Source organism: Mirounga angustirostris, unplaced genomic scaffold, assembly GCF_029215605.1.
Source record: "Mirounga angustirostris isolate CCGP_5_RB_7025 unplaced genomic scaffold, mMirAng1.0.hap1 SCAF_15, whole genome shotgun sequence".
In the NCBI taxonomy this organism is placed as follows: domain Eukaryota; kingdom Metazoa; phylum Chordata; class Mammalia; order Carnivora; family Phocidae; genus Mirounga; species Mirounga angustirostris.
This window is the reverse complement of record NW_026991723.1, coordinates 47,437,681-47,463,777: the sequence shown is the minus strand read 5'-3', so window position 1 is coordinate 47,463,777 and position 26,097 is coordinate 47,437,681. Positions and strand designations below refer to the sequence as shown.

Genomic DNA, 26,097 nt, shown 5'->3' with positions numbered 1-26,097 from the left:
TAATAGCTAAAAACTTCCTGAATCTGTAAAGGGAAACAGAAATCCAGGTCCAGGAGGCACAGAGAGACCCCAACAAAATCGACCCAAAGAGGTCCACACCAAGACACATAGTAATTAAAATGGCAAAAAGTAATGATAAAGAGAAAAATTTAAAAGCAGCAAGAGTAAAGGAAACAGTTACATACAAGGGAAACCCCATTCTGATTTATCAGCAGAAACTTTGCAGTCCAGAAGAGAGTGGCTTTAATTAAGGGGAAAAAAAAGAATGCTCAGCAAGGCTATCATTCAGAATAGAAGGAGAGATAGAGTTTCCCAGATAAGCAAAAGTTAAAGGAATCCATGACACTAAACCAGCCCCACCAGAAATGTTAAAGGGGACTCTTTGAGTGGAAAGGAAAGATCATAAGTAAGAGTAAGAAAAGTAGGAAATACAAAAGTAGTAAAATTAAGTATATTAAAAAAAAACAGTCAAGGGATTCACAAAATAAAAGTATGTAAAGTATAAGACCATATACCTAAAACCTGGAGTGGGGAGGAGTAAATAATGGGTTCAAACTTAAGTGACCATCAACTTAATACAGACTCCTATATGCATAAGATATCATATATAAACCTAATGGTAACCACAAATCAAAAACCAGTAATAGATATTCAAAAAATAAAGAGAAAAGAATCCAAGTATATCACTAAAGAAAGCCAGCAAACCATGAGAGAAGAGAGCAAGAGAAGAAAGGAACAGAGAAGAACTACAAAAATGAACATAAAACAAGTGACTAAATGGCAGTAAGTACATACCTATCAGTAATTATTTTGAATATAAATGAACTAAATGCTCCAATCAAGAGAGTTGGGTGACTGAATGAATAAAAAAGCAAGACCGATTTATATGCTGTCTACAAGAGATTCATTTCAGACCTGAAGACACATGCAGATTGAAAGTGAAGGGATGGACAAGCATTTATCATGCATAGAGAAGTGAAAAGAAAGCTCAGGTAGCAATACTTTTGTCAGACAAAATAGACTTTAAAACAAAGACTGTAACAAGAGACCAAGAATGGCTCTATATAATCATAAAGGGAATAATCCAACAAGAAGATATAACAATTGTAAATATTTATGCACCCAGCATGAGAGCACCCAAATAAATAAAACTGCTAATAACAAATGTAAGTGAAGTAATCAACACTAATACAATAATAGTAGGGGACTTTAACACCCCATTTACATCAATGGATAGATCATCCAGACAGAAAATCAACAAGGAAACAATGGCTTTGAATGACACACTGGAACAGATGGATGTAACAGATATATTCAGAACGTTCCATCCAAAAACAGAAGAATACACATCCTTTGCAAGTGCATATGGAAAATTCTTCAGAAGAGATCACATATTAAGCCACAAAACAAGCCCCAACAAATTCAAAAAGACTAAAGTCAAACCATACCTGTTTTCTGACCACAACACTATGAAACTAGAAGTCAACCACAAGAAAAAAAATCTGGAAAAACCACAAATACATACAGGTTAAATACCATGCTACTGAACAATGAATGGGTCAACCAAGAAATCAAAGAGGAAATAAAAAAATACATGGAGACAAATGAAAATGAAAACACAATGGCCCAAAATCTTTGGGATACAGCAGAAGTTGTTCTAAGAAGGAAGCTCATAGCAATACAGGCCCACCTCATGAAGCAAGAACAATCTAAATAAACAACCTAAACTTACATCTAAAGGAACTAGAAAAATAAGAACAAACAAAACCCAAAACCAGTATAAAGAAGTAATAAAGATTAGAGCAGAAATAAACAAAATAGAAACTAAAACAACAAAAATGAACAAACAAACCAATAGAACAGAAATCAATGAAACCAGCAGCTAGTTCTTTGAAAAGCTCAATAAATCTTTATCCAGACTCATCAAAGAAAACAACCAACACCACAGAAATACAAATGATTATAAGAGAATATTATGAAAAAAACATACACCAACAAATTGGACACCCTAGAAGAAATGAATAAATTCCTAGAATTTTAAAACCTCCCAAAACTGAACCAGGAAGAAATAGAAATTTGAACAGAGTGATTACTAGCAGTGAGATTGAATAAGTAATCAAAAAATTCCTGACAAACAGAAGTCCGGGAACAAATAGCTACAAAGGGGGAATGCTACCAAATATTTAAAGAAGAGTTAATACCTATTCTTCTCAAACTATTCCCCTCCCCCCAAAAAAAGAAGAGGAAAGAAAGCTTCCAAATTCAATCTATTTCAGCATGACCCTGATACCAAAACCAGATAAAGACACTACAAAAAAGGGAACTACAGGGTAAATCTCTGATGAACATAGAAATAAAAATCCTCAACAAAATACTAACAAACAAAATCCAAAAATACATTTAAAGAAATCATTCACCACGATCAAGTAGGATTTATTCCTGAAATGCAAGATGGATTGATATTCACAAATCAATGAACATGCTATGTCACATCAATAAGAGAAAGGATAAAAACCCTATGGTCAGTTCAATAAACGCAGGAAAAGCAATTGACAAAGTACAACATGCATTCATGATAAAAACCCTCAACAAAGTAGGTTTTGAGGGAATATATCTCAACATAATAAAGGCCATATATGAAAAACTTACAGCTAACATCATACTCAATGGTGAAAGCTCAATGGTGAAAGGCTGAGAGCTTTTCCCCTAAGATCACAAATAAGACAAGGATGTCCACTCTCACCACTTTTATTCAACATAGTACTGGAAGTCATAGCCACAGCAATCGGACAACAAAAAGAAATAAAAGGCATCCACATTGGTAAAGAAGAAGTAAAGTTTCCACAATTTGCAGATGATATGATACTATATATAGAAAACCCTAAAGGCTCCACCAAAAAACTACTAGAACTAAAAAATGAATTCAGTAAGGTCACAGGATAAAAATCAATATACAGAAATCTATTGCATTTCTATACACTGATAATGAAGCAGCAGAAAGAGAAATTAAGAAAACAATCCCATTTACAACTGCACCAAAAATAATAAGATACCTAGGAATAAACTTCACTGAGGAGGTGAAAACCTGTACTCTGAAAACTATAAAACACCGTTGAAAGAAACTGAAGATGACACAAATGAATGGAAAGTTATTCTATGCTCATGGGTTGGAAGAAAAAATACTGTTAAAAGGTCTATACTACCCAAAGCAATCTACATATTTAATGAAATCCCTATCATAATACCAACAGCATTTTTCACAGAGCTAGAATAAGCAACCCTAAAATTTGTATAGAACCACAAAACACCCCGAAGAGCCAAAGCAATCTTGAAAAAGAAGAACAAAACTGGAGGTATCACAATCCCAGACTTCAAGATATACCAGAAAGCTGCAGTGATCAAAACAGTATGGTACTGGCACAAAAATAGACACATAAATCAATAGAACAGAAAAGAGAGTCCAGAAATAAACCCACACTTTTTTGGTCAATTAATCCTTGACAAGGGAAGCAAGAATATGTAATAGGAAAAAGATAATCTCTTCAACAAATGGTGTTGGGAAAACTGGACAGCTACATGCAAAAGAATGAAACCGGGTGGGCCACTTTCTTACACCAAACACAAAAATAATTGGACTGAGGGCCTAAATGGGAAACCTGAATCATAAAAATCCTAGAAGAGAACATAGGCAATAATTTCTTTGACATTGGCCATAACAACATTTTTCTAGATATGTCTCCTGAGACCAGGGAAACAAAAGCAAAAATAAACTATTGGGACTACATCAAAATAAAAGGTTTTTACACAGCAAAGGAAGAAAAAAAAACACTAAAAGACAACCTAGTAGATGGGAGAAGATATTTGCAAATGACATATCCAATAAAGGGTTAGTATCCAAGATATTAAAGAACTTATACAACTCAACACCAAAAAAACAAACAACCTGATTAAAAATGTCATAAAGGGCGCCTGGGTGGCTCAGTTGGTTAAGCAACTGCCTTCGGCTCAGGTCATGACCCTGGAGTCCCTGGATCGAGTCCCGCATCGGGCTCCCTGCTCGGCGGGGAGTCTGCTTCTCCCTCTGACCCTCCCCCCTCTCATGTGCTCTCTCTCTCTCTCTCATTCTGTCTCAAATAAATAAATAAATAAATAAAATCTTTAAAAAAAAAATAAAATAAAAATGTCATAAGACCTGAGCAGACATTTTTCCAAAAAAGACATACAAATGGCCAACAGACACAGGGGAAGATGCTCAACATCATTCATCATCAGGGCAATGCAAATCAAAACCACAATGAGATTATCACCTCACACCTGTCAGGATGGCTAAAATCATAAACAGAAACAAGTGTTGAGGAGGATGTGGAGAAAAGGGAACACTCATGCACTGTTGGTGGGAATGCAAACTGGTGCAGCCATTGTGGAAAATAGTGCAGAGATTCCTCAAAAAATTAAAAATAGGATTACTATATGATCCAGTAATTTCACTACTGGGTATTTACCCAAAGTGTATGAGAACACTAATTCAGAAAGATATATGCCCCCTATGTTTATTGCAACATTATTTACAATAGCCAAATTATGGAACCAGCCCAGTGTCCATCAACAGATGAATGGATAAAGATGTGGTATTGAGGCACCTGGGTGGTGCAGTCAGTTGAGCGTCTAGCTCTTGGTTTTGGCTCTAGTTGTGATCTCCCAGCGGTGGGATTGAGCTCTGCATTGGGCTCTATGTGCTCAATGTGGAGTCTACTTGAGTTTCTCTCTCCCTCTCCTTCTCCCTCTGCCCCTACCCCCTTGCACTCTCTCTAAAATAAATAAATAAATATTTTTTAAAAAATGTTTTATTTATTTATTCATGAGAGTCAGAGATACAGAGAGAGAGAGAGAGAGGCAGAGGCAGAGGGAGAAGCAGGCTCCCCGCCTAGCAGGGAGCCTGATGCGGGACTCGATCCCAGGACCCTGGGATCATGACCTGAGCTGAAGGCAGATGCTTAACCATCTGAGCCACCCAGGCGCCCTAAATAAATATTTTTTTAAAAAAAAAAGAGGTGGTATACATATACAATGGAATATTACTCAGCCATAAGAAAGGATGAAATCTTGCCATTTGCAACAACATGAATGGATCTAGAGAGTATAATGCTAAGCAAAGTAAGTCATTCAGAGAAAGACAAATGCCATATTTCACTCATATGTGAAATTTAAGAAAAAACAAATGAGCAGAGGAAAAAACAGAGAGAGAGAGAAACTAAGAAATAGACTCTTAACTACAGAAAACAAACTGATGATTACCAGAGGGGTGCAGGGTGGGGGGATGGGTGAAATAGATGAAGGGGCTCAAATACCACAATTAGTACTGAATATTGTATAGAATTGTTGAATCACTGTATTGTACACCTGAAACTAATATAACACTGTATATTAACTATAGTAGAATAAAGTTTTTTTAAAAAGATAAATTCACTTGAGATATCTATACATGTCCCCTTTCACAAACAGAAGAGATGACTTAAGGGACCATCTTATTTTAAGACCAGTTAAAAGAGAAAGCATGTAAAGTTCTGATCATCCCCAAAAGTTGAACACCAATGGTTTGCAGACTAAGCTTTTCTGTGTTGAAAAGTTGAGTTCAAATGCACATCTGCACTTTCAAAGCTCTGAAGAGAGTCCACTTAAAACCCCAAGATAATGGTCTCTTCTAGGTTTTTACAAAGACTAGAAAATATAAATATGTAATTTGTTATATTTGGTTTTGTCAAAATTTCTTAAAATTTAGAAAAATTCTGATTCACGTTTTATTTCAAATATCTCTTCACCCCCTTTCCTCTCCCATGCACATGATGATAAAATCCTAACTTTTTTCTAGGAAGGGAAATACTTGTCCAAAAAAAAAATGAAGTCTTGGAAAAGTAATTAATTCTTGGATACAGAGAGAAGTGTTTGTACATAGTTACATGGTTGACTAATCTTTTGTTTCTCTTCTCACCAGTCTTTTAAAGATATTCTATAGTAATATACAGAGCTAGAATATGTATCTGTGTGTAACAGGTACTTTTTATGGAAATCAACAAATGTTAAAACCTCCCAAGGATGCTTTAGAAAATGTAGATCATATTTTTGCAGGTCTCAAAGTACTTGGCTGAATCACAATTTTAACCTCTTAATGGCAAAAGTACAACATTATCATAGAATCATTGTGCTGGGAATAAAAAGGAAGGATGAATGGGGGAAGGTATCACTAATGATACAATCGACTGCAAATATATAAATTGTGATTCCCATAACGGACATTGCCTAAGACAACCAGAAAAATACCCACCACCTATAAAATGAGCTCTTCTATTTATAACTGTTGGGTGCAGGCTTTAAAATTTCCTACCATCTTTGAAATCAGGTATTTGTTATGCAATCTCTCTGCATAGCATTTGATAGGTATTCATCAAACATCCTCATCCAGAGAACACTGCCTAACAACAAAGCACTCTGAAATGCTAGTGTGTGTTTAGGGAATGTTTAACCCACCAGAATGGAAACTTTTTGGAAACAACTTGCTCTATTATATATTCCCACAAGTTTGTAGATTCCTACAACTTTGTATAACATGGCAACAAAAATCACTCCTCTCTTCCTAAAGCAAATATGGCTGTGGTTCTTAATCAGCATCTTTAAAAGCCTAAGCCTGGCTTATATATTTATAGATGCAGACATCCTAAAGATACCATAGACTAAACTGGGTAAGTCTTGCCAAGGGACTCTGTAGCTTTTGCTATATATGCAGAACCAATAAGGATGTGCTAATGCTGTTATCAAATGCAGCCCTATCAGCACTAAACACTTGGCTTGGCATTTTGATAGTAACATTTTAAAGAAAGTGAGCGGAATGAGATTCTCCTTTATATTGCAAACATATAATAAAGAAGCTTCTCTTACTGGTGTAGCAACTGAGAAAACTTGATGAAGTTTGTAACAAGAAACATAAGAGATGGTATCTATGATAAATTCTCACATGGGGAAATGAACACTCTAAATAGCTATTTCTGAATTTATGCTGCCACTCCAATTAAAGGGCTGTCCATTACATGACTATTTCACAAGTGATATTTACAGGGCTTTCAATGTTACTACAGAAAGATCCCAGCACTACATTCTACTTAAACTCTAGCTTACTGCAATAAGGAAATTATAAGGAAAGCCTTATTCACAATTTAGGGAATAAAAGAGCAAAAATCCCTTCCACTGAAAAAGGAACACTATTCGGATATAGTGGTAGAAATGGGACTAAAGAAGGAAGAAAACTGTAGATATCACTTGACCACAGCAAACCTGTCTTCATTCACCACCCTACTTTTCTGCATTCCTGCTTGGCCTTTCCACTGTGCCTGTTTACCTCATGGCTTTTCTTGCTTCTTGCTAAAATAAAGAATTGAGGAAAAGGTGTTTGATGATTTTTAAATCTTTCTCTCACTGATACGTTTAAAAAAAAACAAAAAACTGAGCACTCATTTGAGAGTTGGCAAAGTTTTTCTGAATCCCTCGGGAGTTTGGTGGGTAAGTGCTCCTATAAGCACCATAACAATGAGGAAACAAGTCCAGAAGAACAAAGAGACTTGTCCAAAACACATGGTGAGCACAAGGCACCAGTACATTGCCATTCACCTTCTCTGAAATCACATCTCATATTCCTCCCACACCACCATCTTCTCCTACCAAAGAGATAGTATCATACAAGCAAGAGTAGTTGGTGTGGCTTTTCTTGTGACCAAAATTTCTAAAGAAACCAAAACCTGCAAAGCTATCCCGATTACCTTATGGAAAGGACCACCTTCCCATACCCACTATTCTCAGTCTCAGCTCTTTGTTTATTTACTTATTGCCACCTACCACAATCTGTAATTATTTTCCTGATTACTTGTTTATCTGTTGTACACTGGAACATAATCTCTCTGAAAGTGGGGCAGCAAGTGTGTTTTTATTGTACTCACTTGTATCTAGCTTTTAGCACAATGACTAGCATAAGTAGAGTTACAGTAAATAGTTGTTAGATGTTAATAGTTCAATTCTTTCATAATTTACACAGAAAAATAAAGCAGAATTCCATATGATATCACTTAGAATCAAATCCTCCAAGTGCAAGAATTGTTTGGTAGGAATAAAAACAGTGCATTTTAGAACCATAAAGAGCTTTAGAAAACCACTTAGTATAACCATTTTGTATAACTGGTGAAGCATTGAATCCCAAAGGCTACTCAGCTTACCCAAAGTCACACACTTAGCCACAGACCTGGGACTAGAACCTAGTGAGAGTTTATTAATTTTGTTATTCACACGTACCCTGTATTGCTAAAGAAAAGATCTAGGGAATTTGACTAATAATGTTGAGAAAAGGTAGAAGTTAGTACCCTGAAACAAAGTTCAATAGCAATTTTTTGTAGCTAGAAACATTTGGTTCAGTTTCCAAATAATACTAATTCATACAAAAAAATATGGTATATTATATATTACTGATGAAAATGTGCATTCTGTGCCATAACTTACAACACTGTATTTCAGAACAAAAGACATATTTTAACATGCCTTAGCCCCTCCCCCACAAAAAGAATCCATCATTTCTGAAATAAAATCATTTAGGAAGGTAGGATAATATATCAAATAATGCCACAGACAGGGACTTTTATGTTCAACCTTCCAATTTCTGCACCAACTCAAAGAAAATCTTTAGCCTCTCTGTGGCATACATAAAATGAAAGCAAGTGTTTTCTCACTTACCCACTAAAGATACCACTTGGGTACTTCCAAATACTATTTTGTATCTCAGAATGCAGGCTGCTTATAAATATATACCAAGGATTATTAATCCTATTTTAAGCCAATACGATCATACAACGAAAAGGGAAAAAAGACTGAACTCATCTGTAATTCACACCACAGCAAGTAGTTATTACAGCCCATATGGAGTGAAGATCACCCACTGCTGAAAGTTCCATGAAAGTGTGACAAGGTGACACACAGGAGTTAAGTGTTGTATGCTGGGTGGCAGCTCATTTCATACCAGTGTAGAACTTGCTATTTTGAAAGGAATGTACAGGAAGCCACCACCCAGACAGGGGTGAAAACTGCAGAATCAAACAAATGTTGCTGATTCAAAGTTGTTCTCCTACGATAACAACCAGCACCAAATGAGTTGCCATGGTGGAGAGCAAGCTGTGCTCAGAGACTAATTGCTACACTTGTTAGAGTGTGCAAGAAGGTGTTTATTTGTTTTACATGTGTTTGGTGCCAAGACATCCCGGGGATCCGGAGCTGAAGTGGAAACAGAATGAGTGGTTAGAAAACTAAACACAAAAACAAAAGGGAAAGAGAATTTTTTTTTTCTGAAAGTGACTTACTTGAGCATTAAATGTATGAAAAGCTTGAGGCTCTTATCCTGGGTGATTAATTCTTCAGGCTCCTTCAGATCAACCCGTGGGAGCCCAAGCTGGAATGGAGTGTATTAAGTCTGAGAGGCTTTGATGTTGTTACTTTTATTTAGATGGTGAATTATTCAAAGCAGGGAGGATCAATCTAAGAGCTACCAATAGAAATAAAAGGGAAGGAACTCAGGAACAGGAAGAAAGTAAAGCACAAAATGTGGGTGTTCAAACAGTTCCACCTGAATGGCAAAATTTAGAGTATGTACTATGGGTAATTTGCCACACTGTATCTTTCCAGTTTCAGAAATAATAACTCGATTTTGATTGACATTTTTAAAGGTTTAATCATGGAAATACTTGTACTGAACAACCTTGTTTTTCTTCGCTCATACTTCATAGGCCTCCAGAGTCTTCCACTGGACAGAAATTTGCCACTCCAAATATAAGCCCCAAATATTTCCAGAATATGATTAACAAGTAAGTTAACTCCTCCAACCAATGAACATGGTAAGTATTAAAAACAATTATTGTTACTTATTATTTTTCTTTTGATATGCAGAAATATCTGAGCACTAATAAACTCCTCAACAACAAATGTGGTATGTTTACATTTTCCATATGATTAGCATATTATGTGGATTATTTTTATTTGAAATTAAGAGGCCAGGCGTGCCCCCAACTCCAGAGTCTGACAGAACCATGACCTCTCCCCTCTTTTTCTTGCCACTATAGATAATGCCTGCCAGTTACCCACCGAGAAAGGTGGAGAGACAGGAAAGTCAGATGAACCAGCCCCTGCCCCTGGCCCTGGGGCTACATTTACAGATGGAATCCCAGAGGAAACTGATGCGAATGGAGATGGGGACTAGAAAAAAGCCGCGGCTGAAGGAAAGCTCAAGAGTCAGGACATTCTAGATTTAACAGCAGTAAAAAGGAAGACTCATCATTACTTACTCCTGCAGCCAAAAAAATGAAAATAGATACCAAAGAAAAAAAAGAAAAGAAGCAAAAAGTGAAGATGAGATTTAAAAGATATAAATCCTCTTTTTTTCTTTTTCTGAGAAGCTGTTGAACCTTTATGAAATGTATCACCAGTCAGCTTTCCCCTTGGCAGCCATTAAAAGGCTGATCCAGAGGCACCCAGGTGGCTCAATCAGTTAAGAGTCTGCTTTGGCTCAGGTCCTGATCCTGGGGTCCTGGGATCCAGCTCCCCAACACCCACTAAGGGCTCCCTGCTCAGCAGGGAGCCTGCTTCTCCTCTCCCTCTGTCTCTCCTCCTGCATGCTCTCGCTCTCTCTCAAATGAATGAAATCTTTAAAATAATGAATGAATGAATGAATGAATGAATGAATGAATGAATGGCTGATCCAGTCCATCACTGGCACCTGTATCTCAGAATGTTGTTATTGCTATGTCTGGTATTTACAGGGTTTTCATCAAGGAGGTGATAGAAGAAGCACTGGATGTGTGTGAAAAGTGGGGAGAAATGCCACCACTACAACCCAAACATAGGAGGGAGGCTGTTCGGAGGTTCAAGTCAAAGGGCCAAATACCAATCCCAACTCAAAGCACAAAAAAATCATCTTCTTCTAGACCAGAGCCTACAAAGGCCTCGTACTGAAGGAAGAAATACTGGTTCCAGACTCCTTCCTATTGCATGAGACTTTTGCCCTGGTGCTTTAATATCTCAGCCCTCCAAGAATTCCATGATGGTTTTAATGTCTTTCTCAGAACTCTGATATTCATCATATCTAAAAAGCATGCGACCTGTTTCATAGTTGCCTTGACTAAATATTGGGACCTCTTTGGGCATTTTGAGGCATTTAATGGTCTCTTGGCTATTTGGAAGAAAAAAGGTACATGGGCCTCAAGCATCTTCTAGACAGGGAAGCAGCTTTCAGAGAGAAAGCATTTCCAAGAGAGCTTGGGCAGTTTCAAACTGAAGCATGAAGTTGCTATGACTTAGGTTATTTCTTCCATCTGGTTTTAAGTAGATGAAACAACCAGAAACTTTTGACTTAGGATATTCTACAATGAAGAACATAGTGATAGCAAGAGTAGTGGAAAAGTTTATCCCTGTAAACATTTAAAGTTCTCTTACGGATTTTAGTGAGTGATCATTAAACGGTTTTCCAACTTGTAAAAAAAAAAATTAAATAAATAAAACAAAACTAAGAAATTATATGAATAATATTCATTATGTATCATATATCATTTTGAAGCACCTGTTTTATATAAACTGTATCACAAAAAGTAATTTTTCTTTTAAAGATTTTATTTATTTGACAGAGAGAGACAGTGAGAGAGGGAACACAAGTGGGCGGGGGGGCGGGTAGCTAGAGAGGGAGAAGCAGGCTCCCCACTGAGCAGGAAGCCTGACGCAGGGCTTGATCCCAGGGTGCTGGGATCATGACCTGAGCCAAAGGCAGATGCTTAACCGACTGAACCACCCAGGCGCCCCAATAGTAATTTGACTTTTTTAAGTTCCCTTTATTACCTCAAAATTTTATACAAAATTTTTTTACTTGGTTTGATACTCCTTCTCTCTGTCTATCTCTCTTTCTTTCTCTTTATCCCTCTCTCAGGTATGTGAAAATTTATCAGACAGGAAGAAGTAGTAACCTTCATTTTTCATACAAGGACAATAATGCAAATCTATACCCACCATAGATTAAAAACTTCATTTTAATGTCAATTACTTTCTATTTCCCACTGCTTTCTGCCACATATAGTGTGAATGGTTCATTAATGTGTAGTGAAAAACATATGCCAAATTGGGATTCATGCAAATCACCAACCCTACACAAAAAGAAAAATTTGTATCTGTAAAAACCTGACAATTTCTCCAAGATTCAATTTATATTTAACCTTGAAACTCTACTTATGTGGTCTTCGAAAAAGTCATCAGGAAGAGGTTATAGTTTTTGCCCTCTCTAATAAAAATTAATTTCATGCTTTTTATCTGGTCTTCTACACCCATAAGGGAATATAGTTTGCAAAAACAGTCTTACGGCAAGGAATTAGCTTTTGCCTCTGGTTTAATGCAAAATACATCAAGTAAGTCAGCCACATATTATTAGCCCAACTATTACAACTATATAGGAGCTGTTCTGCCTCACTGAAGTTCCAAAACTAGAACAGAACCAGAAAAACCAACAAATGAACCTGTATGTATAGGGATGTGTGTGTATTAATATGTGTGTATATGATGTTTACCCTCATATTTGTAATTCTGATCCAATGCCACAAAGTTCCCCCTTGCTTTCCATATTCTCTATTTGCATCTCTATGCTGTCTGCACCCCACAAAACACAGACCCAAGCACTCAGCTCCAAGAGCAAGAGTGTCACTCAGAGAAACACTTTCCACCATCTCCACTACCAGCTCCAGAGCGCTGACCCAGAGATTTTGTCTGGGGGAAGAACAGACTGTAAAACAGATGGCTGCTGATCTCCTCCCAGAGGAACTGGCTTCATTTGCAACTGCACATGGAGAAGTTTAAACCTGAGGGTGCCCTCAAGAATAATGGAGGTTGTGGTTATGGAAATGAATACAATAAACCTCATTTAAAATGGAGATGGGAAGCCAGGAGGGGGAGCTCTCATGCCATCCCACTCCTTGTAGCCCATTGCACAACCAACAGGAAGAGGCACACCTTGCATTTCAAACAGGGAGAAGCCTATGCTTTCTACCAGGAGGAAGAGGAGGGGGAGGAGGAAGATTTTCTCCTTTCCCAGCAACAGCCCAGCCAATGAAAGACTTACACAACTTAGAAAAGATTTCAAAGTAGCCATTGAAAATTTGTTCACAGAACTAAAAGAAAGCATGATTAAAGAAATAAAAAGAGGTATAATGACAATGTTGCATCAAATAAAGAATATCAATATCAATAAAGAGACTGAAATTATAAAAAATAAAATAACCAAATGGAAATTATGGAGCTAAAAAGTACAATAACTGATATAAAAAAGATTCACTGGGGCTCAACAACAGATATGAAATGGCAGAAGAAAGAATTAACAAACTTGAAAATGGGTTGACAGAAATTATGCAAGCCTAATCAGAGAAGGAAAAAAAATGAAGATAAATGAATAGAGACTCAGAGAAATGTGGAACAACATTAAGAACATTAAAATATGTATAATAAGAACATCATGAGAGGAGGGAAAGAAATGAGAAAAAATATTCAAAGAAATAATGGCTAAAAACTTCTATATTTATTGAAAAACTATAGCCTACACATCTAGAAAGGTCAACTTACTCCATGTAGAAACACAAAGATCCACAGACACACCCTACTAAAAATGCTGACAAAGAGAAAATCCTGAAAGCAGCAAGAGAAAAAATAACATCACTTAAATGAAACTCCAATAAGATTAACAGCTAAAAATCTCAGCAGAAGTCAAAAGGCAGTGGTTAGAAAAGTCAACTAAGAATCCCATTATCTGGCAAAACTTATTCTCAAATGAAGGTGAAATGAAGATTTTCCATAATAAAAAAAAAAAAACAGAATTGTTTGTTTCTAGCAGAACTGCCTTGCTGAAAGCAAGTAATCCCAGATGGTAATTCACATTCATATGAACAAAGAGTACCAGTAGGTGTAATTATAGAATAGTAAAAGACATTACTACTGCATATTTTTTAAACTTTCTTTTCTTTCTCTTTTCTGATTTTAAAAACCAATTTTTATACATATGTGATTTATATATTATTTATAATTATTTATATATATGTAATATATATTTTCTAATAACACAGAGGAGGTAGAAGAGAGCAAAAATGTTATAGGTTAAAGGAATAGCTAAAGATGCTAAAGTGATAATTAATACAAAGTATTTTGGGGTTTGTAACATTAATAGATATAACATGTATAACAATAATACCACAAAAAGGGGAGAAAAGAAATAGAGTTACATAGGAGTAGTATTTTCTATATATTTCTGGAGTTAAGCTATCATAACCTGAAGCTGATTCTGATGAGTTTAAAAAAATATATATATATGGTAAACCCTAGAACTATCACTAAAGCTCAAAAAGTATAGTGAGAAAATCAATAGTGAAGCTTAAATGTTACATTAGAAAATACTCAATGCAAAAGAAGAAATAAAAGAACAAAAAGACATGAGACACATAGAAAACAAAATTTTAAATAGCTGGCATGAATGCAACTGTAACAATAATAACACTGAATGTAACCGGATTAAACAAGCCAATCAAAAAGTAGAGATTGTCAGACTGGATTTAAAAAAATGATTCAATTATATGTTGTCTATAGGAGAAGCACTTTAAATTCAAAGACACAAAAGTAAAATGATGGAAAAAGATACATCATGCAAAGGGCAACCCACAGAAAAACTGGAGTAGCTCTATTGTATTAAGCAAAATAGACTTTAAAAAATGGTACTAGAGATAAAGAGAGATATTTTATAATGATAAAAGGGTCAATCTAACAGGAATATACAACAATTATCAATGTACATGCACCTAATCACAGAGCACCAAAACATATAAGGCAAAAAGTGACAGAAATGAAGAGAGAAATAGACAATAATAACAGTTGAAGACTTCAATATCCTGCCTTCAATAATAATAAAGACAACTAAAGAGAAAATCAACCAAAAAATAGATTTGAACACTACAAAACAACTAGATCTAACATCTGTAGAACACTCTATCCAACAACAGAATATATACTTTTCTCAAGGGCACATGAGATATTCTCCAAAATAGACCATATGCTATGTCATAAAAGAAACTTCAATTCATTTAAAAGGATAGAAATAATACTAAATATGTGCTCTCAACAGTGAAATAAAATTAAAAATCATTAAAAATAATTAAGGAAACTCACAAATATATGGAAATCAAAAAACACATTCTCAAACAACCAATAGGTCAAAGAAGAAATTAAGTAAATCCAAAAATACCCTGCAATGAATGAAAATAAAGACACAACATATCAAAACTTATGGGATGCAGCTAAAGGAATTGTTAGAGGGAAATCTATAGCTATAAATGCCTATATTTTGAAAAAGAAATAACAGATATCTCAAATCAAAAATCTAAACTTCTAACTTTAGATATTGGGGAGAGGAGAGAAAACTGAACCTAAAGCAGGCAAGAGAAAAGTTAAAAGATTGGGATGGAAATTAATGAAACAGAGAATAGAAAATCAGGTTCCTTGAACAGATCAACAAAAAAATTAACTAACCTTTGCCTAGTTTGACCAAAAGGAAAGGAGGAAAGATTCAAATTACTAGAATCAGAAATGAAAGCGCAGACATCACATAAATACCAACCTTAACATAAATAAAAAGGAGTATGAAGGAACACTATGAACAGTGCACATCAACAAATCAGATGACTTAGAACAAATAGAGAAAATCTTAGAAAGACACACATTACTAAGACTGACACAACAAGAAATAGACAACCAGAATAGATCTATAAAAAGTGAAGAGATTGAGTCCACAGTTTAAAAAAAAAAAAAAAAAAACTAGTCACAAAGAAGCCCAAGCCAATATGGCTGATTTCTACCGAACATTCAAAGAAGAATGAATACCAATTCTTCACTCTTTCAAAGAACAGAAGAGGAGGTAGCATTTCCCAACTCATTTGAAAGGGATCACCCTGATAATAAAATTAGGCAAAGAAAGCAAAAAAGAAGAAGAAATGAAAACTACACAAAAGAAGAAACCATAGGCCAATGTTTCTTATGAATACAGATGCACAATCCTCAAGATACTAGCAAACTGAATCCAACAACATATAAGAATTATACACTATGGTCAAGTGGGATTTATCCCGTCACAGTAGACTGGTGTAACATCTGAAAATTAATTAATGTAATATGTAATATTAATAGAATTTTTAAAATCACACCATCATCTCAATAGACAGAGAAAAAGTATTTGACAAAATCCAATGCCTTGGATGATAACAACACTACACAAACTTGGAATAGAAAGGAACTTCCTCACCCTGATAAATGGCATCTAGAAAAAACCCAGTTAACCTCATACTTAATGATGAAAGACCTGAATATTTATCCCCAAGATCAGGCACAAGACTAAGTACCCGCTCTTGCCACCTCTATTTAACATTATACTGGAAGTTCTCACAGGTCAAAAAATAAACACTATCCAGATTGCAAAGGAAGAAGTAAAACAAAAATTCATAGACAGACTGATCTTATACAGAGAAAATCCTAAAGAATCCACTAAAAAACTATTAGAATAAATGAATTCATCAAGTTTGCAGGATATAATATCAAAAAGCAAAAATCATTTATATTTCTACACATTTGCAACAGATAATGTGAAAATAAAAATTCTATTTACAATAACATCAAAAGGAATAAAATAAATTTAACCAAAGAAATTCATATCTTACTTCTGAAAACTATAAAACATTTTTGAAAGAAAGTAATGAATATCTAAATAAATAGGAAAGTCATCCATGTTCATGGATCAGAACACTTAACATTGTTGAGAAGGCAACACACCCCAAACTGATCTACAGATTTAGTACAATTCCTATGAAAATACCAGCTGATTTTTGTTTTAGAAATTAACAAACTGGGCACCTGGGTGGCTCAGTCGTTAAGCGTCTGCCTTCTGCTCAGGTCATGATCCCAGGGTCCTGGGATCGAGGCCCACATCGGGCTCCCTGCTCCGCAGGAAGCCTGCTTCTCCTTGTCCCACTTCCCCTGCTTGTGTTCCTTCTCTCACTGTGTCTTTCTCTGTCAAATAAATAAATAAAATCTTTAAAAAAAAAAAAGAAATTAACAAACTGATTCTAGAATTCATATGAAATTGCAAGAAGCCCAGAATAGCCAAAACAAAACTAAAAAGAAAAAAGGAAGAAGGGGGAATCGTACTCCTAATTTCAAGATTAATAGTGCAACAGTAATCAAACATTATGGTACTAGCATGAGGACAGACATACAGATCAATAGAATAGAACTGAAAATCCAGAAATGAACCCAAACACCTATGGTAAACTGATTTTTTACAAAGGTGTCAAGACCATTCAATAGGAAATGAATAGTCTTCAACAAATGGTGCTGGCACAAATAGATAGCCACAAGCAAAAAATAAAGCTGGACCCCTACCTCATACCATGTACAAAAATTAACTCTTTTCTGGCATGAAAAGACTAATAAGATTAAGTTGAATCCACTGTTTACTGTAGTTGAGAGTAGTTCCCCAGTCTTTACATCTGCAATAAAATGTATATAATCTTTTCAGATGTAGTAGTTTATAAACAATAAAAGATATCAATTTACTAGGTTAGAGTCTCAGTGAGTGAAAAAGTATGATATTCCCTTAAACTAATCAGGTTCTTAGTTATCAGGAGCTTAGCAATTGGTACATAATTAAGGTAGCACTGAGATATTACTGCATGTTAAACACACAGGAAAAAAACAGACAGCTAGCTTTATAAATTCAAACCTACAAAGTGAACACTAAGGTCCTTATTCCCCATAGTGTTTCTTTTTTTATAGCTTTGTAAATTTTATCTTGGAATAAAATGCAAACTTTTTCAGTCATGGTGGCAAAGTCATCTCTCACATAATGGGTTCTGGTGTTAGACTTTCTGAGTGCAAATCATACTTCCATTATTTTGCTAGCTGAAGTGTCAGGAAAGTTTTCTCTTCAGAAAATGGGTATAAATATAACAATAATTCCTACTTCATTAAGTTATCAATAGGATAAAATTATTGGCACATATCAAATGCTCAATCAATAATAGCAAATTGATACTTTCTCTCAGTTTCTTTAAGGTTCACTAGAGAAAAATAATTTTCTGTGTCATTACATAAGTCTGACCTAACCCAGAATTTCATTATGACTAATTTTAATTAGTGAACACAAGGTACGAACATGTTTTCTCTGAAACTTTAGTTCTTTTGCTGGTTTATCTGTTAGGTGGAAGATGATAAAAGACCTAGAGTACAATTTCTCTTCAGTCATAAAATTCCTTTTTACAGGGAATCATTCAACAAATAAAATTTGAGCACTTACGGTGGTGAAGGTACCATGCAAAGTGTTATTACAGGTTACCACAATTTTAAGGCTATAGATGTACAGTTTTAATGGCTCTTGTGTTTAAAATAATACTAACAAGTAAATTCCAACAAAAGTACTTACAATAATAAGAAAAAGAAAAATGTGAATTGGAAACATAAATTATGTATTGTAAGAAAGTGAGCCCAAAGAAAGAGACTGTTCCATAAACCAGGAGTAAAAGCATTCTGGTCAATGCTCCAAGCTGTTATTCCAAAAAGATTATCTCCTAGTGCCATAAAATAAATCTTATTGGCCTTTAAATGAAGTTCTGCCATTTTCCATACTATAATTACATTTCTCAGGCAATATTTTTCCTATCATTATCTTCTCCATTATTATTACCATCATTGTTATCATTGTTATAATCATCACTATTCCCATTAACCAAGTATTTTAGAAATTCAAACTTTCTCCATATCCAAAATATATTTTGTCCACAGATATAAAGAATATAATACAAGTCATTCATTGACAGGATGAAAATGTCAAAAAGTATTTAGACCATATTTCTCTTGTATATTTTAGTCCTCAAATCAAGACCTCTTAAATAACCTACCTATGTAGTCAGCTTGAAAATCACAAATCAAAATGTCAAACAACTTCATATGGTAATCATAAATTATGCACAAATATTCCTGGTCTCATGTTTCCAGGTCAAAGATAAGATTGTTCACCCCTTCCCTCTGCTTTCAACTTCAATGTGGTAATAATTTACTTGCGCCAATAAAATTTGAGTGAAAACTTCCAGGCAGAAAGGTTTATTATAAGCCAGCACATGATTCAACATAGTTTTTCTTACTACTAAGGCCAGTGATTCTCTATTCTGCCTCAAAGTCAGACTAGAGGTAATTCATTTATGTAGTCATTGTTAAAAGATCTCACTAAAATTAGCTAAAATGAAACCAAATATATCTCCCATTTTAACAAACATAAAAGTCTATAACTCACTGAAAAATAGAACACAATTTTCATATCCAACTACAAATATGAACTTACTTCTGTGCTGTATGTACAGATACTGCTAAAACAAGGGATTCAGAAAGTTTGAAAATAAAAGAATAGTGAAAGGTATAAACCACACAATGCAGGAAAAAAGAAAAGATAGGGATTGTGATATAACTATCGATGAATCAGATGAACTAGAATTCCAGCCAATGTATTAAAAGTCCAAAAAAAAATTAAAAAGGATACTTTGTAAATCTAACAAATACAAATTACAATGAATATATTAAAGTCATTAACTTTTACATACCACATAATATGACAACCTTTTAAAGCACAAAATAATACAGGAGATACAAGCAAAAATTTGAAATATATTAGTAGTAGAACATTATTAGGCCACACACACACAAAAAAAACCAATAAATATTAAAAACTAGAAAGAATACATACTTAGCGTGCATGTGACATGGGGCTCCATCCCATCACCTCGAGATCACTACCCTAGACAAAATCCAGAGTCTGACACCAAACCAACTGAGCCATCTAGGTGCCCCAGTTCATTTGTGTTCTTATATTTTATTTTATATCTGTACATTTATTTTTATATTATTTATATTTACATATCTTATTTTATTTTAATATCTTTGTAAGATTATATTAATAATTATAATTATTATATATCAAGCCAGTAGAATAAAACTTGGGACAATTATTTTATTGCTTTGAAGTGTTTTTTTAAAGATTTTATTTATTTATTTATTTATTTATTTATTTATTTATTTAGAGAGAGAGAGAGAGAGAGTAAGCAGGGTGGGGAGGGGTAGAGGAAGAGAGAGAGAAAGAGAATCTCAGGGAGGCTCCATGCCCAGTGTGAAGCTGGGGCAGGGCTTGATCTCAAGACCCTGAGATCATGACCTGAGTCAAAACCAAGAGTGGGATGCATAACCCATTTAGCCACCCAGGCACCCTTCTAGGAAACGTTCTAACTTGTACTCAAAGTTCAGAAGCCATAGAAGAAAAGATTAATGTATTTTATCATATAAAAATTATAATTAAAAACAAATCTGCAAAACAAAAAAATCACCCTAAGTAAAGTCAAAAGACAGATGAAAAAGTTATACATCAGAAATAAAATATCAATCTTTCTAATATAGAAAGAATTCTTAAGAAAGTTTATAAGAGGGGGAGCCTGGGTGGCTCAGTGGGTTAAGCGTCTGCCTTTGGCTCAGGTCATGATCTCAGGGTCCTGGGACTGAGCCCCACTTGGGGCTCCCTGCTCAGCGAGAAGCCTGCTTCTCCCCCTCCCTCTGCCTGCCACTCCCCCCTGCCTGTGCACTCTCTCACGCTCTCTCCCGCTCTTGTCAAATAAATAAAATCTTTACAAAATTTTATAAGAAAAAAAAATGACCCAATAGAAAAATGAGCACAGTATATGCACAGATGGTTCATAGAAAAAGAAATAACTACAAATGGCCCCTAAACATCTGAACAGAGGTTTTTAACTTTCTTAAGAGAAACGCAGATCAAAATTTCATTGATATGATTTTTATCCAGATACCTCCAATATCTATTAAAAACCAAAATATTTCTAACACACTGTGTTAAGATGCTCATAAATTGTTGCCGAGACCACAAATTAGCTTAACCTAGAGAGCAATTTGGCAAGATCTTTCAAAACTATAAATTACCTGGATTCAATTTTACAGAATTTATCCTAAAGATATAATTGTACACAAGCAAAATGACATATATTCAGTTATCCATTGCAACATTGTTTGCAATTGCGTAAAATTAGCAACCACACAGATTGCTTTCAATGAGAAACTATTTAAATTGTTACAACCATACACTGAAATACTATGGAGTTATTTTTAAAAGGGAGGAAGGGAAAATACAAGGAATCTCTTTGAGTTTGATAGGGAAATATACAATATACAGTATACATTGTTAAATGAATAAAACAAGGTGTTACCTTTCAAATCATATAAAAGGAGGGTGAAGATAAAAATAAAATAGAATACCTATTTGCTTATATTTGCATTAAAAAATTGTGGAAGTATACAAAAGAAATTAATAAAAAGGACTAAGAGAAGGAGGCAAGACAGTTATGTTTTATTATATGTCTTTTTATGTTGTTTAATTTTTTTAAACAAGTACCTTTTTAAATGGCGGGAAAACTCAGTTATATATTTCATTGAGCTAAAATGGTTGTCATTGCCAAAGAAACTTTACAATCCAAGCAATTTTTTTTTGCATATTTATTTTTGGTTTGACCTTGTGCTTCAAGTTTTCACAGAACTATTATCTCTCTCTACGGAAAGTAAATGTCATAACTTTCCCTTTGGGTCTCCAGGTTCTGGAAAACAACATCTCCATCTCAAAGCCCCAGCAGTGACCAATGCTATCAACCCTACGTGTCTTCTGGCATCGAGGTCTCAGCCAGGAATTTAATCTTAAATGGCTCTATATTTGTAGAGGGGACAGACAAAGCATTTCAAAAAAAGTCTAGGATGTGGTTTTATGTTTTTGACATCAGCCCACCAGGTTTGCCTGTCAGGGGTAATGTGTGTGAAACGTTTTATCCGGTTCTGACATTCTCAAAGTGATTTCATCAGTAGTCCCTCTGGAGGACCAAATGAAAGCTTGTTCAACTAGAACTTGAGGCAATGACCGTAGCAAGCCTCTGGCAATTCCTGCTGTTGGAGTGTTAAAGGTCATTGTTAAAATTTATAACATATTATCTAACATTAACACTTCTGCTGATGTATTCTCAAAAAATTTCCACTTTGATCTGCCTGAATTAAAGTCTGTTTCACAATCTGGGTTCTTCAACATGTCCCTTCACAACAAGCATGGACAGAACAGTCAGTTCATTGGAATATTTATGCAGACATATTCACAGGTTGTGAATTAGTTGGTCCTTTGGTTCTGAGCACAGGTGATAGGCCAGACTTCAAAGAAAAGATTATTTTTGTTGTGACTCTAATTATAACTGATTTGGTGGTCTTCGCCCTAACTGCTCACACATGGCATTTTATAAATAAATGTGTCGATGTAAAGAGATCACAACCACACACACCATTAGCACCATCAGCAGCATTAATATGATGGTTCCTTTTAATTAAAAAAACACAGAAGTAGCAGAACAATCTCTTAAACTCTTGTTTGTCGCACAGAGGTGGCTGTGCTTAGGGCAGGCAGAGCTATATTGCATGCAACATGGGAAAGCTCCAGAGAAGGAATCTAACTTCCCAATCCTCTGCATACAGGAAAAGAGGACAAAACAGTACTGCAGGCAACATACAGGTTACCAAAAACCAATAGTGGCTTCCTGGTAAGAGAAGTGATCCTATTAGAAATGATGGGGTATGGGAGGGGCCCTTAGCCTCTAGCATCAGCCATTTGCTTGTACTAACTCAGAGCCGCTGAGCCAAGCTTCTTGCTAAATTACCAAGACATGGGAAGAAAGGCAATTCTGTGGCTATCTAGGACCATCTTTCTCCTCGAAATGCCTGGAGCATATTAACTATATTGCATGTAACAAAGCATCGTACAGGCAAAGTCTTGAGAAATGTGGACATCTCAGTCAGGGCCTACCCTTTCTCTGCTGTCCACCTTCCTCATCCCATAGTCCTAACTCAGACGGGGAATACCTTCTGTTCTTCCCACATGAAGCCCTCCTTTCAAATAGGGCAGCACACTTGCTAAGCACAATGCCCCAGACACAATAAGCATTCGATAAATGCTTATTATTGGTTATGAAGAAACTGCTCACTTATATACAGCTCAAGTGATAATTATTGTGATAATTATTTCAGTGCTCTTCCCAATCACCTTTCTGTTAATAAGATTGTTCAAATTTAAAAATTTTGAAAAATGAGCATTCGATTTGGCACCATTTAAAAAAGGAGAGGTGGTAAATACCAGCCAGGTTACCTGGAGGAATTGTTACATGTTTGCATACAAATGGAATAATAACGCATACTATCTCTTTTGCTTTTACTTACGTTGGGAAATAGTTAACTTTATGTGAATTAGTGGCTTAGTCTGCTCCAGGAACTAATTCTCTATAAACACAAATAATATTATAGTTTTACCTAATTCAATTTTACAAGAAATGGGGGGGAAAACTCACCTATTAAATGGGCCAGGATGCTTTCCTATTAGTTAAAGCAACTCTTGGTAACAATAACAATATTTTTTGTTTCTAGACAGTAATTTGGTGTTTTATTATAGCTTGACAATGTGATAAAACAGTTGGGTGTGCTGGCCCTGCTTTAGCACATTTATTGCATTATTATTCAGCAAGAAAACAGAACTTCCTCTGCAGGCAAACAATTGTATCTGTGTATTTTCTTTATCAGGATACTTAATTTGGACCTGTTTTAAAGTATAATCTAAATTTACTTCTTAAAATGTAGTCTAAATATAATTATATATAATATTTGCCCACTAAATTTTTAAATTACACTTACATTATAAATATATACACAAATGCTCAAATACACACCCATGTACACATACATATATATGCACATATAGATGTATAATCTATATATATACATACACACCCATATTTGTAAACATGTATATACACTAAAAAGAGAGACACCATGAAAGAATGTCAACTAGTTTTGTAGTTAGACTGATTGAGGCTTAAGTTTGGGTTTTATTACACACACTAGTTAGGACAACTTGGGAGAATAACTTAACCTTTCTCAGGCTATTTGCTCATTTATAAAATTGGGACAAGTATTCCCCTCAAGATATTTGAGAAGATTAATGCAATGGAATGAAATGTCTAATATAAAGTGCTTAGCATAGGTCAAGATGGCATCCACCTGGGGCAACAATCAATAAGGAGAAGTAACACGACCCCGGAATACATTGGAAATATGGCATGAATTAAATCGAGCGTCCAAAAAAAGGTTCTTGATATAACTGGACATTTGTGGTATTCCAATTCGCAGAGAAGTAGACAGTGCCCTCAAGTGGAAGTTTTAAAAAGCACTCCTTAGAGAATGGGCCACTTTTTTTTTTAAATTTTATTGTATTATGTTATGTTAGTCACCATACAATACATCATTAGTTTTTGATGTAGTGTTCCACGATCCATTGTTTGCGTATAACACCCAGTGCTCCATGCAGTACGTGCCCTCTTTAATACCCATCACCAGGCTAACCCATCCTCCCACCCCCCCCCAAACCCTCAGTTTGTTTCTCAGAGTCCATAGTCTCTCAAGGTTCATCTCTCCCACCAATTCCCAGCCCTTCATTTTTCCCTTCCTTCTCCTGATGTCCTCCATGCTTAAAAAACAAATAATCAAGTCAAAAAATGGGCATAAGACATGAACAGACACTTCTCCAAAGAATGGGCCCCTTTTGAGCCAAATGAAAATGGCATAGTACAAGTGGAAAGACACCCCAGGCTGGAGAGTCAACAGCAGACATGGCCTCAGGTGTCAGATCACAAAATCTGAAGCACAGGCTCTGTGGCCTTGTACTATTTTCCAAGAACAAAAGAGTTGCTTTATCATCTAAATTGTAAATCTTAAAAAAAAAAAATCATCAGTTTCACTTGCAGGTTTAATGTTGTTCCTTGTTGAAGTGACGTAGATGTGTTATTTCCTATTTTTTTAATCCACACGCAACAACTCCCTGAGCTAAGTGGTATTAGTATCATCTCAGTTGTCAGACGAGGCAACTGGAACGTTAAAAAGTCAGTATGTTGCCCAAGAGAGGTCAAACAGGAAGTAACAAAATCAAGAATTGAGCCTTAGAATCTTGCTTTTAGTTTTGAGGTCACCCAATTAGCTTTACAGTTCAGAAAATAAGAAATCTGGAGAAAGAATAAAATCCCATGAATAATAGGAAATATTTTGCTAACAGAAAAGACAGAAGAAAGAAATTTCAAATACAGTCTAAACAAAATGTGAAGCTCCCCGCCGCCGTCCAAGAGAGGTGTTTCTTTCCCCGCGGTGTGAACGACAAAAGACTAAAACAGACGCAACTGCAAACAAGTTCAGTGCTGTGGTAATTAGTTTATGGAGTAAGTCCCCTACTTGGAAGATAAGAATTCCATTTTCATTGAACAGAAACAAGTTTCTAACTGTCAAAATTAAATAAATACTAAGTATATATTTTAAAACATCAGATTTAAAGGACTCTACGTTAGTAGTCTGTGCACTTACATCCCTGTTTAGGGCCCACCACACAAGAGGTGTTTGGTGAATGTTCACTTCCTGCCACCTGCTTTTCTTCTAAGATCATTTCTGTATTTATCTACATAGCCCAGAATATTGTTTTGTACATGTTGCTTATTGAATTAAAAAATCAATTAACTCTTATGCATGAATTAAGAACCACTTTCTGGCTGCTCAGTTCCTGAACTCCTGGGAATATGTTTAATACTCTTTTGCTACGGGAGGGAAAGACAGGGGGGAAATACTTCTTGCTTGTTTGCATCCACTACCAGGGAAACAGTGAGAGTGGAAAAAGCACAAAGGCAATTCCTTAACTTTCATCATGAACTCAGTCTACAGAATTAAAATTAGTGATCTCATGATGACCCTAATCACTCTCCTGTATCTGAGAAAGTATTTTTGTATTGCATGAATAGAGTGTTCTTCCTTTTTGTTATTTTTTAGATGTTTTAAAGCCCAGAAAAT

The 26,097-nt window shown here is 35.3% G+C and overlaps 1 pseudogene; it reads left to right on the top strand.

Moving 5' to 3' along the window:
- The window catches only part of LOC123850270 (transcription initiation factor TFIID subunit 11-like), a 36,526-nt pseudogene extending 25,520 nt beyond the window's left edge, over positions 1–11,006 (top strand).
- The last annotated feature ends 15,091 nt before the right edge of the window (positions 11,007–26,097 follow it).